Raw genomic sequence first — 18,110 nt, forward strand, 5'->3', positions numbered from 1 at the left:
AAGTCATTATCGGTCTTTACTCCTCTTTGGTCAGACCTCATCTGGAATACTGTGTACAGTTTTGGGCACCACATTTTAAAAAAGACATAGACAAACTGGAGCAAGTTCAGAGAAGAGCGACCAGAATGGTGACTGGTCTGCAAACCATGTCCTATGAGGAACGGTTGCAGGATTTGGGAATGTTTAGCTTGCAAAAAAGAAGACTGAGAGGAGACTTAATAGCTGTCTACAAATATGTCAAGGGCTGTCACATTGTAGAAGGATCATCATTATTCTCATTTGCACAAGGAAAGACTAGAAGCAATGGGATGAAACTAAATGGGAGGAGACACAGATTAGATATTAGAAAAAACTTTTTGACAGTTAGGGTGATTAATGAGTGGAACAGGCTGCCACGAGAGGTTGTGAGTTCCCCTTCAATGGACGTCTTCAAACAGAGGCTGGACAGACATCTGTCTGAGATGATCTAGTGAATCCTGCTTTGAGCAGGGGGTTGGACCAGATGACCCAGGAGGTCCCTTCCAACTCTACCATTCTATGATTCTATCCCACGGGGTTAAAATTGAAAAAAGTTAAAAAAAAAATTTTTTGTACTTAGTCATTTTTCCGGCGTTTATCAGACTTTCAGATAGGGGAAATGTCAGTGAGAGTTCCGATTTCAGATCCAGAGCGATTCGCCCAATGAGTCCTTGATATTTAGTCGTTTTCAGCCAATTTTCTGGATTTTTGAAAATTTCACTTTTTTGAGAAAATATCCACTAAATGAGTTAATAATATGTGTGAGGGTACCCCAGGAGAGTTCCAAATGTGTGTGGGTAGAATATATATTGCACTGGGGTAAAATTGAAAAAAGTTTTTTTTTGGAATTAGTCATTTTTCCGGCGTTTATCAGACTTTCAGATAGGGGAAATGTCAGTGAGCTTTCCAATTTCAGTTCCAGAGCCAATCTCCCAATGAGTGCTTGATATTTAGTCGTTTTAAGCCAATTTTCTGAATTTTTGAAAATTTCACTTTTTTGTGAAATTATCCACTAAATGAGGGAATAATATGAGTGAGGGTACCCCAGGAGAGTTCCAAATGTGTGTGGATAGAATATATATCCCAGGGGGAAAAAATTGAAAAAAGTTGAAAAATTTTTTTTTTTTGGACTTAGTCATTTTTCCGGCGTTTATCAGACTTTCAGATATGGGAAATGTCAGTGAGTATTCCGATTTCAGTTCCTGAGCGATTCGCCCAATGAGTCCTTGATATTTAGTCGTTTTCAGCCAATTTTCTGGATTTTTGAAAATTTCATTTTTTTGTGAAAATATCCACTAAATGAGGGAATAATATGTGTGAGGGTACCCCAGGAGTGTTCCAAATGTGTGTGCGTAGAATATATATCCCACGGGGGAAAAATTGAAAAAAGTTGAAAAATATTTTTTTGGACATGGTAATTTTTCCGGCGTTTATCAGACTTTCAGAGAGGGGAAATGTCAGTGAGCGTTCCGATTTCAGTTCCTGAGCGATTCGCGCAATGAGTCCTTGATATTTAGTCGTTTTCAGCCAATATTTTGGATTTTTGAAAATTTTACTTTTTTGTGAAAATATCCACTAAATGAGTGAATAATATGTGTGAGGGTACCCCAGGAGAGTTCCAAATGTGTGTGGTTAGAATATATATCCCACGGGGGTAAAATTGAAAAAAGTTTTTTTTTGGACTTAGTCATTTTTCCGGCGTTTATCAGACTTTCAGATAGGGCAAATGTCAGTGAGCGTTCCGATCTCAGTTCCAGAGCGATTCGCCCAATGAGTCCTTGATATTTAGTCTTTTTCAGCCAATATTTTGGATTTTTGAAAATTTCATTTTTTTTGTGAAAATATCCACTAAATGAGGGAATAATATGTGTGAGGGTACCCCAGGAGAGTTCCAAATGTGTGTGGGTAGAATATATATACCACGGGGGTAAAATTGAAAAAAGTTGAAAAATTTTTTTTTTTTGGACTTAGCCATTTTTCCGGCGTTTATCCGACTTTCAGAAAGGGGAAATGTCAGTGAGCGTTCCGATTTCAGTTCCTGAGCGATTCGCGCAATGAGTCCTTGATATTTAGTCGTTTTCAGCCAATATTTTGGATTTTTGAAAATTTCACTTTGTTGTGAAAATATCCAATAAATGATGAAATAATATGTGTGAGGGTACCCCAGGAGAGTTCCAAATGTGTGTGCGTAGAATATATATCCCACGGGGGTAAAATTGATAAAAGTAAAAAAAAAAAAATTTTCATACTTAGTCATTTTTCCGGCGTTTATCAGACTTTCAGATAGGGGAAATGTCAGTGAGCGTTCCGATTTCAGTTCCAGAGCGATTCGCCCAATGAGTCCTTGATATTTAGTCGTTTTCAGCCAATATTTTGGATTTTTGAAAATTTCACTTTTTTGTGAAAATATCCACTAAATGAGGGAATAATATGTGTGAGGGTACCCCAGGAGAGTTCCAAATGTGTGTGGGTAGAATTTATATCCCACAGGGGTAAAATTGAAAAAAATTTTTTTTTTGGACTTAGTCATTTTTCCGGCGTTTATCAGACTTTCAGATAGGGGAAATGTCAGTGAGCATTCCGATTTCAGTTCCAGAGTGATTCGCCGGAAGAGTCCTTGATATTTAGTCGTTTTCAGCCAATTTTCTGAATTTTTTAAAATTTCACTTTTTTGTGAAAATATCCACTAAATGAGGTAATAATATGTGTGAGGGTGCCCCAGGAGAGTTTCAAACGTGTATGGGTGGAATATATATCCCACAGGGGTAAAATTGAAAAAAGTTAAAAAAAATTTTTTTTTTGGACTTAGTCATTTTTCCGGCGTTTATCAGACTTTCAGATAGGGGAAATGTCAGTGAGCGTTCCGATTTCAGTTCCAGAGTTATTCGCCCAATGAGTCCTTAATATTTAGTCGTTTTCAGCCAATATTTTGGATTTTTGAAAATTTCACTTTTTTGTGAAAATATCCACTAAATGAAGGAATAATACAGTGCCTACAAGTAGTATTCAACCCCCTGCAGATTTTGCTGGTTGACACATGCGGAATTATCTTGGCATTGTGACATTTGTACTGTAGATCAGCCTGGAAGTGGGAAATGCACTGCAGTAACTTTTGTTTTTGTTATTTATTTATTTATTTTTTTAAACGTTAAAAGTTAATTTAGAGTGTCCCCCTATGTTCAAGAATTCTGTTTGGTCCCCCTAAAGTATTAAGAAGTAGTTCAGGCACCAAGAATAATGAGCTTCACATGTGTGGATTAAAGATCTCTTTTGCCAGCCTTTTCTGACTATTTAAGACCCTCCCCAAACTTGTGAACAGCACTCAGACATGGTCAACATGGGAAAGACAAAGGAGCATTCCAAGGCCATCACAGACAAGATCGTGGATGGTCACAAGGCTGGCAAGGGGTACAAAACCCTTTCCAAGGAGTTGGGCCTACCTGTCTCCACTGTTGGGAGCATCATCCGTCAGTGGAAGGCTTATGGAACTACTGTTAGCCTTCCACGGCCTGGACAGCCTTTGAAAGTGTCCTCCCGTGCCGAGGCCAGGCTTGTCCGAAGAGTCAAGGCTAACCCAAGGACAACAAGGAAGGAGCTTCGGGAAGATCTCATGGCAGTGGGGACATTGGTTTCAGTCAATACCATAAGTAACGTACTCCACCGCAATGGTCTCCGTTCCAGAGGAGCCCGTAAGGTACCTTTACTTTCAAAGCGTCATGTCAAGTGTAACATACCTGGCGGCGTCCTTGCATAGTGGTCCATCTCCCACTGTGCAAGAGCGCGCACTTGATCTCCAGTCCAGAATGTCTCTCTGGCTTCCCTCCATGCTGTCTGTTTGTGTCTGTTTCTGCTGCTTAAGGGCGGCGCCCGATCACTTCCTGCTTTTTGTACCTGCTGTGGGTCACACCCCTTGTGCGTCCTCAGCCTATTGCTGTCTGTCACCTGGTATATAACCCATCTGCTCCAATCAATCCCTGCCTGAGCATTGTGTTTCATTTAGTGTGTGCTTGCACTCTGAAGGTGCCAGGTCCCGTTCTGTGTTCTCTTGTCTGCCTATCCTGGAGGTTGTATTTCCAGGCCTGTCTGAACACGCTCCTAGCCTGTTCCTCTCGCCTTCTAGGGGCCGATTACCTAGACCCGCTCCTGTATCTTGCCTGTCCTGTCTGAACACGCTCCTAGCCTGTTCCTCCCGCCTTCTAGGGGCCGATTACCTAGACCCGCTCCTGTATCTTGTCTGTCCTGTCTGAACACGCTCCTTGCCTGTTCATCCCGCCTCTCTGGGGGCCGTAGTCCCAGACCCGCTCCTGTATTCCGCTGCAGTGTCGGTCTCCTCCGTGCACTCAGTTCCAGTCTGAACTCTCTCCTATCCTTTACCTGTTTTGCCTCTATGTCCGTTCCCTTCCTTTTTCTGCAGAGTCTGAACTCGTACCTAACTCCTGCTTGTTGTCTCTGTACTCCCGTTTGTGAGTTTGTGGTCCACTCGCTACTTCACTGCAAGTACCCTGTGGGTATCTGGCTCTGCCTTTCCCTTCCTGTCTGTTCCGTGTGAACAGAGCCCTGTCCCCCCTGCTCTGACTCCTTTGCTCACCGCTCCGGCGGTTCTAGCCTGCTCTGACTCCTTTGCTCACCGCTCCGGCGGTTCTAGCCTGCTCTGACTCCTTTGTTCACCGCTCCGGCGGTTCTAGCCTGCTCTGACTCCTTTGCTCACCGCTCCGGCGGTTCTAGCCTGCTCTGACTCCTTTGCTCACCGCTTCGGCGGTTCTAGCCTGCTCTGACTCCTTTGCTCACCGCTGCGGCGGTTCTAGCCTGCTCTACTCTTGCTCACCGCTCCAGGCGGCCTCGTCCTGCTCTACTCTTGCTCACCGCTCCAGGCGGCCTCGTCCTGCTCTACTCTTGCTCACCGCTCTAGGCGGCCTCGTCCTGCTCTGACTCCTTGCTCGCTGCTCCGGCAGTCTCGCTCAGCTCTGACCCTTTGCTCACCGCTCCAGGCGGCCTTGTCCTGCCCTGCTCTCGCTCACCTCTCTGGGCGGCCTCACTCTGCTGTGTTTGTCCACCACATCTGTGTTTCTGTTCCTGAGTCCCAGTGTTTACTTGGTCCTATCCCCCCTGTGTTCCTACCTGCTAGTGCCTCCCTGTCTGCACTCTAGCCGTGCTTGCCTGTACCCCCCTGTCTGCATACCCGCCTGCCTGCATACCAGTCGTGCCTGCCTATTCCCACCAGTCTGTGTGACAGCCTACCAGTCTGTTCCTGTATTCCCCTGTGTGGGTCAACAGCCATGTCCGGGGTCTGTCCTGCAGTAGCACCTGGTCCCTCTGCTTGGTTCCTCCTCGGTGCACTGGCGTCGTATGCCGTCGTGCGACCCTGGTTGGATCGGGTGAATACCTAGTTACGCCCCTCCAGGCATTCACTCTCCGGCACGGTCCAGTGGAATCACACGCACACGTCGCTCAGCCTGGGCGTGTGCATTACATCAAGGCTCGTCTACAGTTTGCTCATGATCACTTGGAGGACTCTGAGACAGACTGGTTCAAGGTTCTATGGTCTGATGAGACCAAGATCGAGATCTTTGGTGCCAACCACACATGTGACGTTTGGAGACTGGATGGCACTGCATACGACCCCAAGAATACCATCCCTGCAGTCAAGCATGGTGGTGGCAGCATCATGCTGTGGGGCTGTTTCTCTGCCAAGGGGCCTGGCCATCTGGTCCGCATCCATGGGAAGATGGATAGCACGGCCTACCTGGAGATTTTGGCCAAGAACCTCCGCTCCTCCATCAAGGATCTTAAGATGGGTCGTAATTTCATTTTCCAACAAGACAACGACCCAAAGCACACAGCCAAGAAAACCAAGGCCTGGTTCAAGAGGGAAAAAGTCAAGGTGTTGGAGTGGCCTAGTCAGTCTCCTGACCTTAACACAATTGAAAACTTGTGGAAGGAGCTCAAGAATAAAGTCCACATGAGACACTCAAAGAACCTAGATAACTTGGAGAAGATCTGCATGGAGGAGTGGGCCAAGATAACTCCACAGACCTGTGCCGGCCTGATCAGGTCTTATAAAAGACGATTATTAGCTGTAATTGCAAACAAGGGTTATTCCACAAAATATTAAACATAGGGGTTGTATAATAATTGACCCACACTTTTATGTTTAAAATTTAATAAAATTCAACTGAGCAACATAACTTTTTGGTTTGTAAGATTTATGCTTCTGTTCATAAAACCTACTCTCGTTTGAAGTTTGAAGGCTCTAACTTATTTGCATCTTATCAAACCAGCTAAACCTGCAGGGGGCTGAATACTACTTGTAGGCACTGTATGTGTGAGGGTACCCCAGGAGAGTTCCAAATGTGTGTGGTTAGAATATATATCCCACGGGGGTAAAATTGAAAAAAGTTTTTTTTTGGACTTAGTCATTTTTCCGGCGTTTATCAGACTTTCAGATAGGGGAAATGTCAGTGAGCATTCCGATTTCAGTTCCAGAGCGATTCGCCCAATGAGTCCTTGATATTTAGTCGTTTTCAGCCAATATTTTGGATTTTTGAAAATTTCACTTTTTTGTGAAAATATCCACTAAATGAGGGAATAATATGCGTGAGGGTACCCCAGGAGAGTTCCAAATGTGTGTGGTTAGAATATATATCCCACGGGGGTAAAATTGAAAAAAGTAAAAAAATATATATTTTTGGACATGGTCATTTTTCCGGCGTTTATCAGACTTTCAGATAGGGGAAATGTCAGTGAGCGTTCCGATTTCAGTTCCAGAGCGATTCGCCCAATGAGTCCTTGATATTTAGTCGTTTCAAGTCAATTTTCTGGATTTTTGAAAATGTCACTTTTTTGTGAAAATATCCTCTAAATGAGGGAATAATATGTGTGAGGGTACCCCAGGAGAGTTCCAAATGTGTGTGGGTAATGTAATGCAGCGACTTGCTGGCATTACTGTAAATGGTCCAGGATGGGTTTTACCTGACCATGTACCTTCCTTTAACTGTCTGGTCACATGACTGTGACATCACACAGGTCCTGTATGCACAGTAAAGCTCTATACACATGACTGGGACAGCACACAGGACCTATACACACAGCTGACTGATCACATGACTGTGACATCAGCAAGGTCCTGTCAGTATGTGGCTGTCTGTGCACAGCATATATAAACCCTGCTTAATTTGAGACAGGTGTGGTCGGTGTGAGGCGTGAGGCCTGTGCTCCATGTGTGTGGGACACCGTTTGTGAGAGGCCTAGTGAGGCCGAGAGTGAAGCCTGGCAGCCTGAAAGGCCAAGCCTGGATCCGGTGCGTGGATGTCAGGGCCTTTGAGGGAGAGCCGGCTTGTGGAAGAGTCCTGAAAGGTGCAGGCTGGATGTGAGTGGATACATACCAGTAGCCTTAGACGGAACGACGGCTGGAGACCCCCACCTGGGAAGCCGCAGAGCCACAGTGGTGGCAGAGTAACGGACTGAGACAGCTATACCCGGCAAAGGTAATACCCTGTGCTATATGGACATTGTGATATGAACATTGCTACTTTATTACCTTGCCGTAAGCTGTACCCTAGAGCAAGTGGGCCGGTGTGCCACTTGGCTCATGAACATTGTGTTTATGTGTGTAAACATGCTGGTGGCGGACTAAGATGAACTGTGTGTGAACAGCGGTTTATGAAATGCCATAATAAACTGCAACACTGTGTGAAAAAACGTAAAGACATTGCACGTGTGCACTGATTGATGCAGCGAAGCGAGTAACCCCCAGTATGATCACTAGCGCTGCCTTACAGTAGAATATATATCCCACGGGGGAAAAATTGAAAAAAGTTAAAAAAAAAAAAATATTCTTTTGGACTTGGTCATTTTTCCGGCGTTTATCAGACTTTCAGATAGGGGAAATGTCAGTGAGCGTTCCGATTTCAGTTCCAGAGCGATTCGCCCAATGAGTCCTTGATATTTAGTCATTTTCAGCCAATTTTCTGGATTTTTGAAAATTTCACTTTTTTGTGAAAATATCCACTAAATGAGGGAATAATATGTGTGAGGGTACCCCAGGAGAGTTCCAAATGTGTGTAGGTAGAATATACAGTACAGACCAAAAGTTTGGACACACCTTCTCATTTAAAGGTTTTTCTGTATTTTCATGACTTTGAAAATTGTACATTCACACTGAAGGCATCAAAACTATGAATTAACACATGTGGAATTATATACTTAACAAAAAAGTGTGAAACAACTGAAAATATGCCTTATAGTCTAGGTTCTTCACAGTAGCCACCTTCTGCTTTGATGACTGCTTTGCACACTCTTGGTATTCTCTGGATGAGCTTCAAGAGGTAATGACCGGAAATGGTTTTCACTCCACAGGTGTGCCCTGTCAGGTTTAATAATTGGTATTTCTTGCCTTATAAATGGTGTTGGGACAATCAGTTGTGTTGTGCAGAAGTCATGTGGATACACAACTGATAGTCCTACTGAATAGACTGTTAGAATTTGTATTATGGCAAGAAAAAAGCAGCTAAGGAAAGAAAAACGAGTGGCCATCATTACTTTAAGAAAAGAAGGTCAGTCAGTCCGAAAAATTGGGCAAACTTTGAAAGTGTCCCCAAGTGCAGTTGCAAAAACCATCAAGAGCTACAAAGAAACTGGCTCACATGAGGACCGCCCCAGGAAAGGAAGACCAAGAGTCACCTCTACTAAGGGGCATTAAAACCCTCTTGTTAAGCTACTATGACCTCCACGTCTCTTCCACGGGGCATTGATATTGTCTTTTTATTTCAGTGTAACCTCCACCACTCTCCCAAGGTGCTTTAAAACCATATTGTTAAGCTACTGTGACCTCCACGTCTCTTCCACGGGGAATTGATATTGTCTTTTTATTCCACTGCGACCTCCACCACTCTTCCAAGGGGCATTGATATTGTCTTTATATTCCACATCGACCACCACCATTCTTCCAAGGGGCATTAAAACCGTCTTGTTAAGCTAATGTGACCTCCATGTCTCTTCCACGGGGCATTGATATTGTCTTTTTATTCCACTGCAAACTCCACCACTCTTCCAAGGGGTATTAAAACCGACTTGTTAAGCCACTGTGACCTTCAAGTCATTTCCACGGGGTATTGATATTGTCTTTTTATTCCACTGCGACCACCACCACTCCTCCAAGGGGCATTAAAACCATCTTGTTAAACCACTCTGAACTCCACAGCTCTTCCAAGGGGCATTAAAACTGGCTTGATAAGCTACTGTGACCTTCACGTCTCTTCCACGGGGCATTGATATGCTCTTTTTATTCCACTGCGACCTCCACCACTCCTCCAATGGGCTTTGATATTGTCTTTTTATTCCTTTGCAACCTTCACCACTCTTCCAAGCGTCTTTAAAACCGTCTTGTTAAGCTACAGTGACCTCCACGTCTCTTCAACGGGGTATTTATATTGACTTTTTATTCCACTGTAAACTCCAACACTCTTACAAGGGGCATTAAAACCGTCTTGTTAAGCTACTGTGACCTCCACGTCTCTTCCAAGGGGCATTAAAACCGTCTTGTTAAACCACTCTGAACTCCACAGTTCTTCCAAGGGGCATTAAAACCGGCTTGTTTAGCTACTGTGACATTCACGTCTCTTCCACAGGGCATTGATATGCTCTTTTTAATCCACTGCGACCTCCGCCACTCTTCCTAGGGGCATTAAAACCATCTTGTTAAGCTACTATGACCTCCACTTCTCTTCCACGGGGCATTGATATTGTCTTTTTATTGCAGTGTAACCTCCACCACTCTTCCAATGGGCTTTAAAACCGTGTTGTTAAACCACTGTGACCTCCACGTCATTTCCACGGGGTATTGATATTGTCTTTTAATTCCACTGCGACCTCCACCACTCCTCGAAGGGGCTTTGATATTGTCTTTTTATTCCTTTGCGACCTTCACCACTCTTCCAACGGGCATTAAAACCGTCTTGTTAAGCTACTGTGACCTACATGTCTCATCCAAGGGGCATTAAAACCGTCTAGTAAAGTTACTGTGACCTCCACGTCTCTTCCATGGGCCATTGATATTGTCTTTATATTCCACTGCGACCTCCACTACTCCTCAAAGGGGCATTAAATCCATCTTGTTAAGGTTCTGTGACCTCCACGTCTCTTTCACGGGGCATTGATAATGTCTCTTTATTCAACTGTAACCTCCACCAATCTTCCAAGGGGCATTAAAATCGTATTGATAAACCACACTGAACTCCACAGCTCTTCCAAGGGGCATTAAAACCGTCTTGTTAAGCTACTGTGACCTCCACGTCTCTTCTACAGGGTATTGATATTGTCTTTTTTTTCCACATCGACCTCCACCACTCTTCCAAGGGGCATTAAAACCATCTTGTTATGCTAGTTTGACCTCCACGTCTTTTACACGGGGCATCGAAATTGTCTTTTTATTCCACTGCAACCTCCAACACTCTTCCAAGGGGCATTGATATTGTCTTTTATTCCACTGCGACCTCCACCACTCTACCAAGGGACATTAAAACCATCTTGTTAAGCTACTGTGACCTCCTCGTCTGTTCCAAGGGGCAATAAAACCGTTTTGCTAAACCACTCTGAACTACACAGCTCTTTCAAGGGGCATTAAAACAGTCTTGTTAAGCCTCTTGACCTCCATGTCTCTTCCACGGGGCATTGATTTTGTCTTTTTATTCCACTGCGACCTCCACCACTCTTCCAAGGGACATTAAAACCGTTTTGTTAAGCTACTGTGTTCGCCACGTCTCTTCCATGGGGCATTGATTTTGTCTTTTTATTCCACTACGACCTCCAACACTCTTCCAAGGGGCATTGATATTGTCTTTTTATTCCACTGCGAGCTCCACCACTCTTCCAAAGGGCATTAAAACCATCTTGTTAAGCTACTGTGACCTCCACGTCTCTTCGACGGGGCATTGATATTGACTTTTTATTCCACTGTAACCTCCAACACTCTTTCAAGGGGCATTAAAACCGTCTTGTTAAGCTACTGTGACCTCCACATCTCTTCCACGGGGTATTGATATTGTCTTTATATACCACAGCAACCAACACCACTCTTCCACAGGGCATTGAAATTGTTTTTTTATTCCACTGTGACCTACACCACTCTTCCAAGGGGTATTAAAAACTTCTTGTTAAGCCACTGTGACCTGCACGTCATTTCAATGGGGTATTGATATTGACTTTTAATTCCACTGCGACCTCCAACACTCCTCCAAGGGGTATTAAAACCATCTTGTTATGCTACTGTGACCTCCACGTCTCTTCCACGGGGCCTTGATATTGTCTTTTTATTCCAGTGTAACCTCCACCACTCTTCCAAGGTGCTTTAAAACCGTGTTGTTAAGCTACTGTGACCTCCACGTCTCTTCCAAGGGGCATTAAAACCGTCTTGTTAAGCCACTGTGACCTCCTCGTCATTTACACGGGGTATTGATATTGTCTTTTTATTCCACTGCGATCTCCACCACTTCTCCAAGGGGCTTTGATATTGTCTTTTTATTCCTTTGCGACCTTCACCACTCTTCCAAGGGGTCATTAAAACCGTCTTGTTAAGCTACTGTGACCTCCACGTCTCTTCCACGGGGCATTGATATTGTCTTTTTATTCCACTGTTACCTCCACCACTCTTATAAGGGGCATTGATATTGTTCTTTTATGCCACTGCGACCTCCACCACGCTTCCATGGGGCATTCAGGCTGTCCTGTTAAGCTACTGTGACCTCCATGTCTCTTTCATGGGGCATTAAAACCGTCTTTTTAAACCACTCTGAACTCCACAGCTCTTCCAAGGGGCATTAAAACCGTCTTGTTAAGCTACTGTGACCTCCATGTCTCTACAAAGGGGCACTGATATTGTCTTTTTATTCCACTGTGAGCTCCACCACTCTTCCAAGGGGCATTAAAACCATCTTGTTAAGCTACTGTGACCTCCAAATCTCTTCCACGGGGCAGTGATATTGTCTTTTTATTCCACTGTAACCTCCACCACTCATCCAAAGGGCATTAAATCGGTTTTGTTAAGCTACTGTGACCTCCACGTCTCTTCCACGGGGAAATGATAATGTCTTTGTATTCCACAGCAACCTCCACCATTCTTCAAAGGGCATTAAAACCGTCTTGCTAACCTAATGTGACCTCCACGTGTCTTCCACGGGGTATTGATATTGTCTTTTTATTCCACTGCAACCTATACTACTCTTCCACAGGGCATAGATATTGTCTTTTTATTCCACTGTGACCTCCACCACTCTTCCAAAGGGTATTAAAACCTTCTTGTTAAGCCGCTGTGACCTCCACGTCATTTCCATGGGGTATTGATATTGTCTTTTTATTCCAATGCGACCTCCACCACTCCTCCAAGGGGCATTAAAACCATCTTGTTAAGCTACTGTGACCTTCACATATCTTTCAAGGGGAATTAAAACCATCTTGTTAAACCACTCTGAACTCCACAGCTCTTCCAAGGGGCATTAAAACAGTCTTGTTAAGCTACTGTGACCTCCACGTCTCTTACACAGTTCATTGATATTGTCTTTTTATTCCACTGCGACCTCCACCACTCTTCCAAGGGGCATGAAAACTGTCTTGTTAAGCCACTGTGACCTCCACGTCATTTCCACGGGGTATTGATATTGTCTTTTCATTCCATTGCGACCTCCTCAACTCTTCCAAGGGGCATTAGTATTGTCTTGTTAAGCTACTGTGACCTCCATGTCTCTTCCATGGGGCATTGATATTGTCTTTTTATGCCAGTGTAACCTCCACCACTCTTCCAAGGGGCTTTAAAACCGTCTTGTTAAGCTACTGTGACCTCCATGTCTCTTCCAAGGGGCATTAAAACCGTTTTGTTAAACCACTCTGAACTCCACAGCTCTTCCAATGGGCATTAAATTCGGCTTGTTGAGCTACTGTGACCTCCACATCTCTTCCACGGGGCATTGATATGCTCTTTTTAATCCACTGCAACCTCCCCCACTCTTCCAAGGGGCATTAAAACCGTCTTGTTAAGCTACTGTGACCTCCACGTCTCTTCCACGGGGCATTGATATGCTCTTTTTATTCCACTGCGACCTCCACCCCTCTTCCAAGGGGCATTAAAACCGTCTTGTTAAACAACTCTGAACTCCACAGCTCTTCCAAGGGGCATTAAAACCGGCTTATTAAGCTATTGTGACCTGCACGTGTCTTACACGGGGCATTGATATTGTATTTTTATTCCACTGCGACCTCCATCACTCTAACAAGGGACATTGATATTGTCTTTTTATTCCAGTGTAACCTCGACCACTCTTCCAAGGGGCTTTAAAACCGTCTTGTTAAGCTACTGTGACCTCCATGTCTCTTCCAAGGGGCATTAAAACCGTCTACTGTTAAACCACTCTGAACGCCACAGCTCTTACGAGGGACATTAAAACCGTCTTGTTAAGCTACTGTGACCTCCACGTCTATTCCACGGGGCATTGATATTGTCTTTTTATTCCACTGTGACCTCAACCACTCTTCCAAGGGGCATTAAAACCGTCTTGTTAAGCTAATGTGACCTCCTTGTCTCTTCCACGGGGTATTGATATTGTCTTTTTATTCCACTGCGAACTCCACCACTCCTCCTAGGGTCATTAAAACCATCTTGTTAAGGTTCTGTGACCTCCACGTCTCTTTCACGGGCCATTGATATTGTCTATTTATTCAACTGTAACCTCCACCACTCTTCCAAGGGGCATTAAAACCGTCTTGTTAAACCACTCTGAACTCCACAGCTCTTCCAAGGGGCATTAAAACCGGCTTGTTAAACTACTGTGACCTTCACGTCTCTTCCATGTGGCATTGATATGCTCTTTTTATTCCACTGCGACCTCCGCCACTGTAGCGTCGGCGTCCCTGCCCCCTGCTAGGCAGGGACGCCATTCCCCTCACCTCTCCGCTCCGTGCCCGGTGGCTTCCTCCCGCTCTTCTGGCAGCGCGCGCTGCTTCCCGGTCCATGTGCTTTTGGCGCGCGCGCGCTCCCCCTCTCTTAAAGGGGCCGTGCGTGCCGTCTAAGGAGTCCCCGGCCAATGGCCGGAGGACCTCACCATATATAAGGCACCTCCTCCAAAATGGAGGTGCCCGAGCAATGTTGTTGCAAAGCCTTTCAACTCTGCTTCAGCCCTCAGGTCCCGTTACCAGTTACCTGCCAGTCACCTGCCAGTCACCTGCCAGATTCCTGCCTGTTACTTACCTATCTGCGGTCCGACTGTCTGCTTACCAGCCCTGCCAGTCTGTCTTTGGATCAGTTTGCCTGCTCACCTACTACCTGTCTGCTAGCCTACCTGGAGGCTCCGCCGTCACGTGCTGTGACCACCTGCCTGTCCAGAGACTCTTGCCCGCTCACCTGGGAGCGCTCACCTGCTACCTGTCTGCTAGCCTACCTGGAGGCTCCGCCGTCACGTGCTGTGACCACCTGCCTGTCCAGAGACTCTTGCCCGCTCACCTGCTACCTGCCTGTTAGCCTACCTGAAGGCTCCGCCGTCACGTGCTGTGACCACCTGCCCATACAGAGACTCTTGCCCGCTCACCTGGGAGCGCTCCTCTGCTACCTGCCTGCTAGCCTACCTGGAGACTCTGCCGTCACTTGCCGTGACCACCCGCCTGTCCAGAGACTGTCCCCGTCACCCGCCGTGTCCTCCTGCCCTTCTACCCAGAGACTGTCCCCGTCACTAGCCGTGACTACCTGCCCCCTTCCCTGGGTGCCACCCTCTTCCTTACAAGGACTGCCCCCTTGTATAGTTGCTCAGAGGTTCCACCTCCCAGACCCGTTACAGCCACTCTTCCAAGGGGCATTAAAACCATCTTGTTATGCTACTGTGACCTCCACGTCTTTTACACGGGGCATTGATATTGTGTTTTTAATCCACTGCTACCTCCACCACTCTTCCAATAGTCATTGATATTGTCTCTTTATTCCACTGCGACCTCCACCACTCTACCAAGGGGCAATAAAACCATCTTTTTAAGCTACTTTGACCTCCACGTCTTTTCCACGGGGCATTGATATTGTCTTTTTATTCCACTGTAACCTCCAACACTCTTCCAAGGGGCATTAAAACCATCTTGTTAAGCTACTGTGACCTCCCCGTCTCTTCCATGGGCCATTGATATTGTCTTTATATTCCACTTCGGCCTCCACCACTCCTGCAAGGGGCATTACAACCATCTTGTTAAGCTTCTTTGACCTCCACGTCTCTTTCACGGGGAATTGATATTGTCTATTTATTCCACTGTCAGTGAATATGAATAGCGGTACCAGAGCGCCAATAACAGGGCAAAAATATTAAAAGGACTGATTTATTAATACACACACAACGCGTTTCGGTGGACACAGCCACCTTCATCAGGTGACACCTGATGAAGGTGGCTGTGTCCACCGAAACGCGTTGTGTGTGTATTAATAAATCAGTCCTTTTAATATTTTTGCCCTGTTATTGGCGCTCTGGTACCGCTATTCATATTCACTGATTGTCTTTTTCCCCCTGTTGGGGTGCGGTAGAGCTGCCTTTAATCTATTGTTTTTTCACCTGTGGGAGCAATTTAATTAGAATCACTACCCTGGTTTTCCAAGCTGCGCTGCCTTAACCCCTCCAGAACGCTGCCGGGGGTGTTGGTGAAGCTGGGCGTCTATCTCGGCATTACATGCTACTAACCTGACCACGTGATATACCACCAAGAGATCAGGATCTGTGAACGCCGCTGGAAATAGATGACAGCCACCAACAGAGAGGAGCTTGTGGAGCTTTACACTGGGGTTGTGCAGAGGTGCACAACTTCATAAGGTTAGTAGCCATTCACACACCCCTCTACAAATTGCAATACTGAGTCACCCATTGCGCCTTGTTCTCTCCTCTCTTTACATATTTATTCCACTGTAACCTCCACCACTCTTCCAAGGGGCATTAAAACCGTCTTGTTAAACCACTCTGAACTCCACAGCTCTTCCAAGGGGCATTAAAACCGGCTTGTTAAGCTACTGTGACCTCCACATCTCTACCACGGGGCATTGATATTGTCTTTTTATTCCACTGCGACCTCCACCATTCTTCCAAGGGGCATTAAAACCGGCTTGTTAAGCCACTGTGACCTCCACGTCATTTCCATGGTGTATTGATATTGTCTTTTTATTCCACTGCGACCTCCACCATTCTTCCAAGGGGCATTGATATTGTCTTTTTATTCCATTGCGACCTCCACAACTCTACCAAGGTGCATTAAAACCGTCTTGTTAAGCTACTGTGACCTCCTCGTCTCTTCCACGGGGCATTGATATTGTCTTTTTATGCCAGTGTAACCTCCAACACTCTAACAAGGGGCATAAAAACCCTCTTGTTAAGCTACTGTGACTTCCACGTCTCTTCCACGGGGCATTGATATTATATATTTATTCCAGTGTAACCTCCACCACTCTTCGAAGGGGCTTTAAAACCGTCTTGTTAAGCTACTGTGACCTCCACATCTCTTCCAAGGGGCATTAAAACCGTCTACTGTTAAACCAATCTGAACGCCACAGCTCTTACAAGGGACATTAAAACTGTCTTGTTAAGCTTCTGTGACCTCCACGTCTCTTCCACGGGGCATTGATATTGTCTTTTTATTCCAGTGTAACCTCCACCACTCTTCCTAGGGGCTTTAAAACCATCTTGTTAAGCTACTGTGACCTTCTCGTCTCTTCCAAAGAGCATTAAATCCGTCTACTGTTAAACCACTCTGAACGCCACAGCTCTTACAAGGGACATTAAAACCGTCTTGTTAAGCTACTGTGACCTCCACGTCTCTTCCACGGGGCATTGATATTGTCTTTTTATTCCACTGCACCCTTCACCACTCTTCCAATGGGCATTGATATTGTCTTTTTATTCCACTGCAACTTCCACCACTCCTCCAAGGGGCATTAAAGCCATCTAGTTAAGCTACTGTGACCTCCACGTCTCTTCAACGGGGTATTTATATTGTCTTTTTATTCCACTGTAAACTCCAACACTCTTCCAGGGGGCATTAAAATTGTCTTGTTAAGCTACTGTGACCTCCATGTCTCTTCCAAGGGGCATTAAAACCGTCTTGTTAAACAACTCTGCACTCCACAGCTCTTCCAAGGGGCATTAAAACCGGCTTGTTAAGCTACTGTGACCTCCACGTGTCTTACACGGGGCATTGATGTTGTCTTTCTATTCCACTGCGACCTCCACCACTCTTCCAAGGGGCATTGATATTGTCTTTTCATTCCACTGCGACCTCCACCACTCCTCCAAGGGGCATTAAAACCATCTAGTTAAGCATCTGTGACCTCCATGTCTCTTTCACGTGGCATTGATATTGTCTTTTTTTCCACTGCGACCTCCACCATTCTTCCAAGGGGCATTAAAACCATCTTGTTAAGATAATGTGACCTCCATGTCTCTTCCACGGGGCATTGATATTGTCTTTTTATTCCACTGCGATCTTTCCCACTCCTCCTGGGGGCATTAAAACCATCTTGTTATGGTTCTGTGACCTCCACGTCTCTTTCATGGGCAATTGATATTGTCTATTTATTCAACTGAAACCTCCACCACTCTTCCAAGGGGCATTAAAACCATCTTGTTAAACCACTCTGAACTCCACAGCTCTTCCAAGGGGCGTTAAAACCGGCTTGTTAAGCTACTGTGACCTACACGTCTCTTCCACCGGGCATTGATATGCTCTTTTTATTCCACTGCGACCTCCACCACTCATCCAAGGGGCATTAAAACCGTCTTTTTAAGATACTGTGACCTCCACGTCTCTTCTATGGGGCATTGATATTGTCTTTTTTTTCCACTGCGACCTCCACCACTCTTCCAAGGGGCATTAAAACCATCTTGTTATGCTACTGTGACCTCCACGTCTTTTACACGGGGCATTGATATTGTCTTTTTTTTCCACTGCGACCTCCACCACTCTACCAAGGGGCATTAAAACCGTCTTGCTAAGCTCTTGTGACCTCCATGTCTCTTCCACAGGGCATTGATATGGTCTTTTTATTCCACTGTGACCTCCACCACTCTTCCAAGGGGCATTAAAACTGTCTT

The sequence above is a fragment of the Phyllobates terribilis genome, unplaced genomic scaffold (genome assembly GCF_046119375.1).
Source record: "Phyllobates terribilis strain yellow unplaced genomic scaffold, ASM4611937v1 Scaffold_26__1_contigs__length_17865784, whole genome shotgun sequence".
NCBI classification, from domain to species: Eukaryota; Metazoa; Chordata; class Amphibia; order Anura; family Dendrobatidae; genus Phyllobates; species Phyllobates terribilis.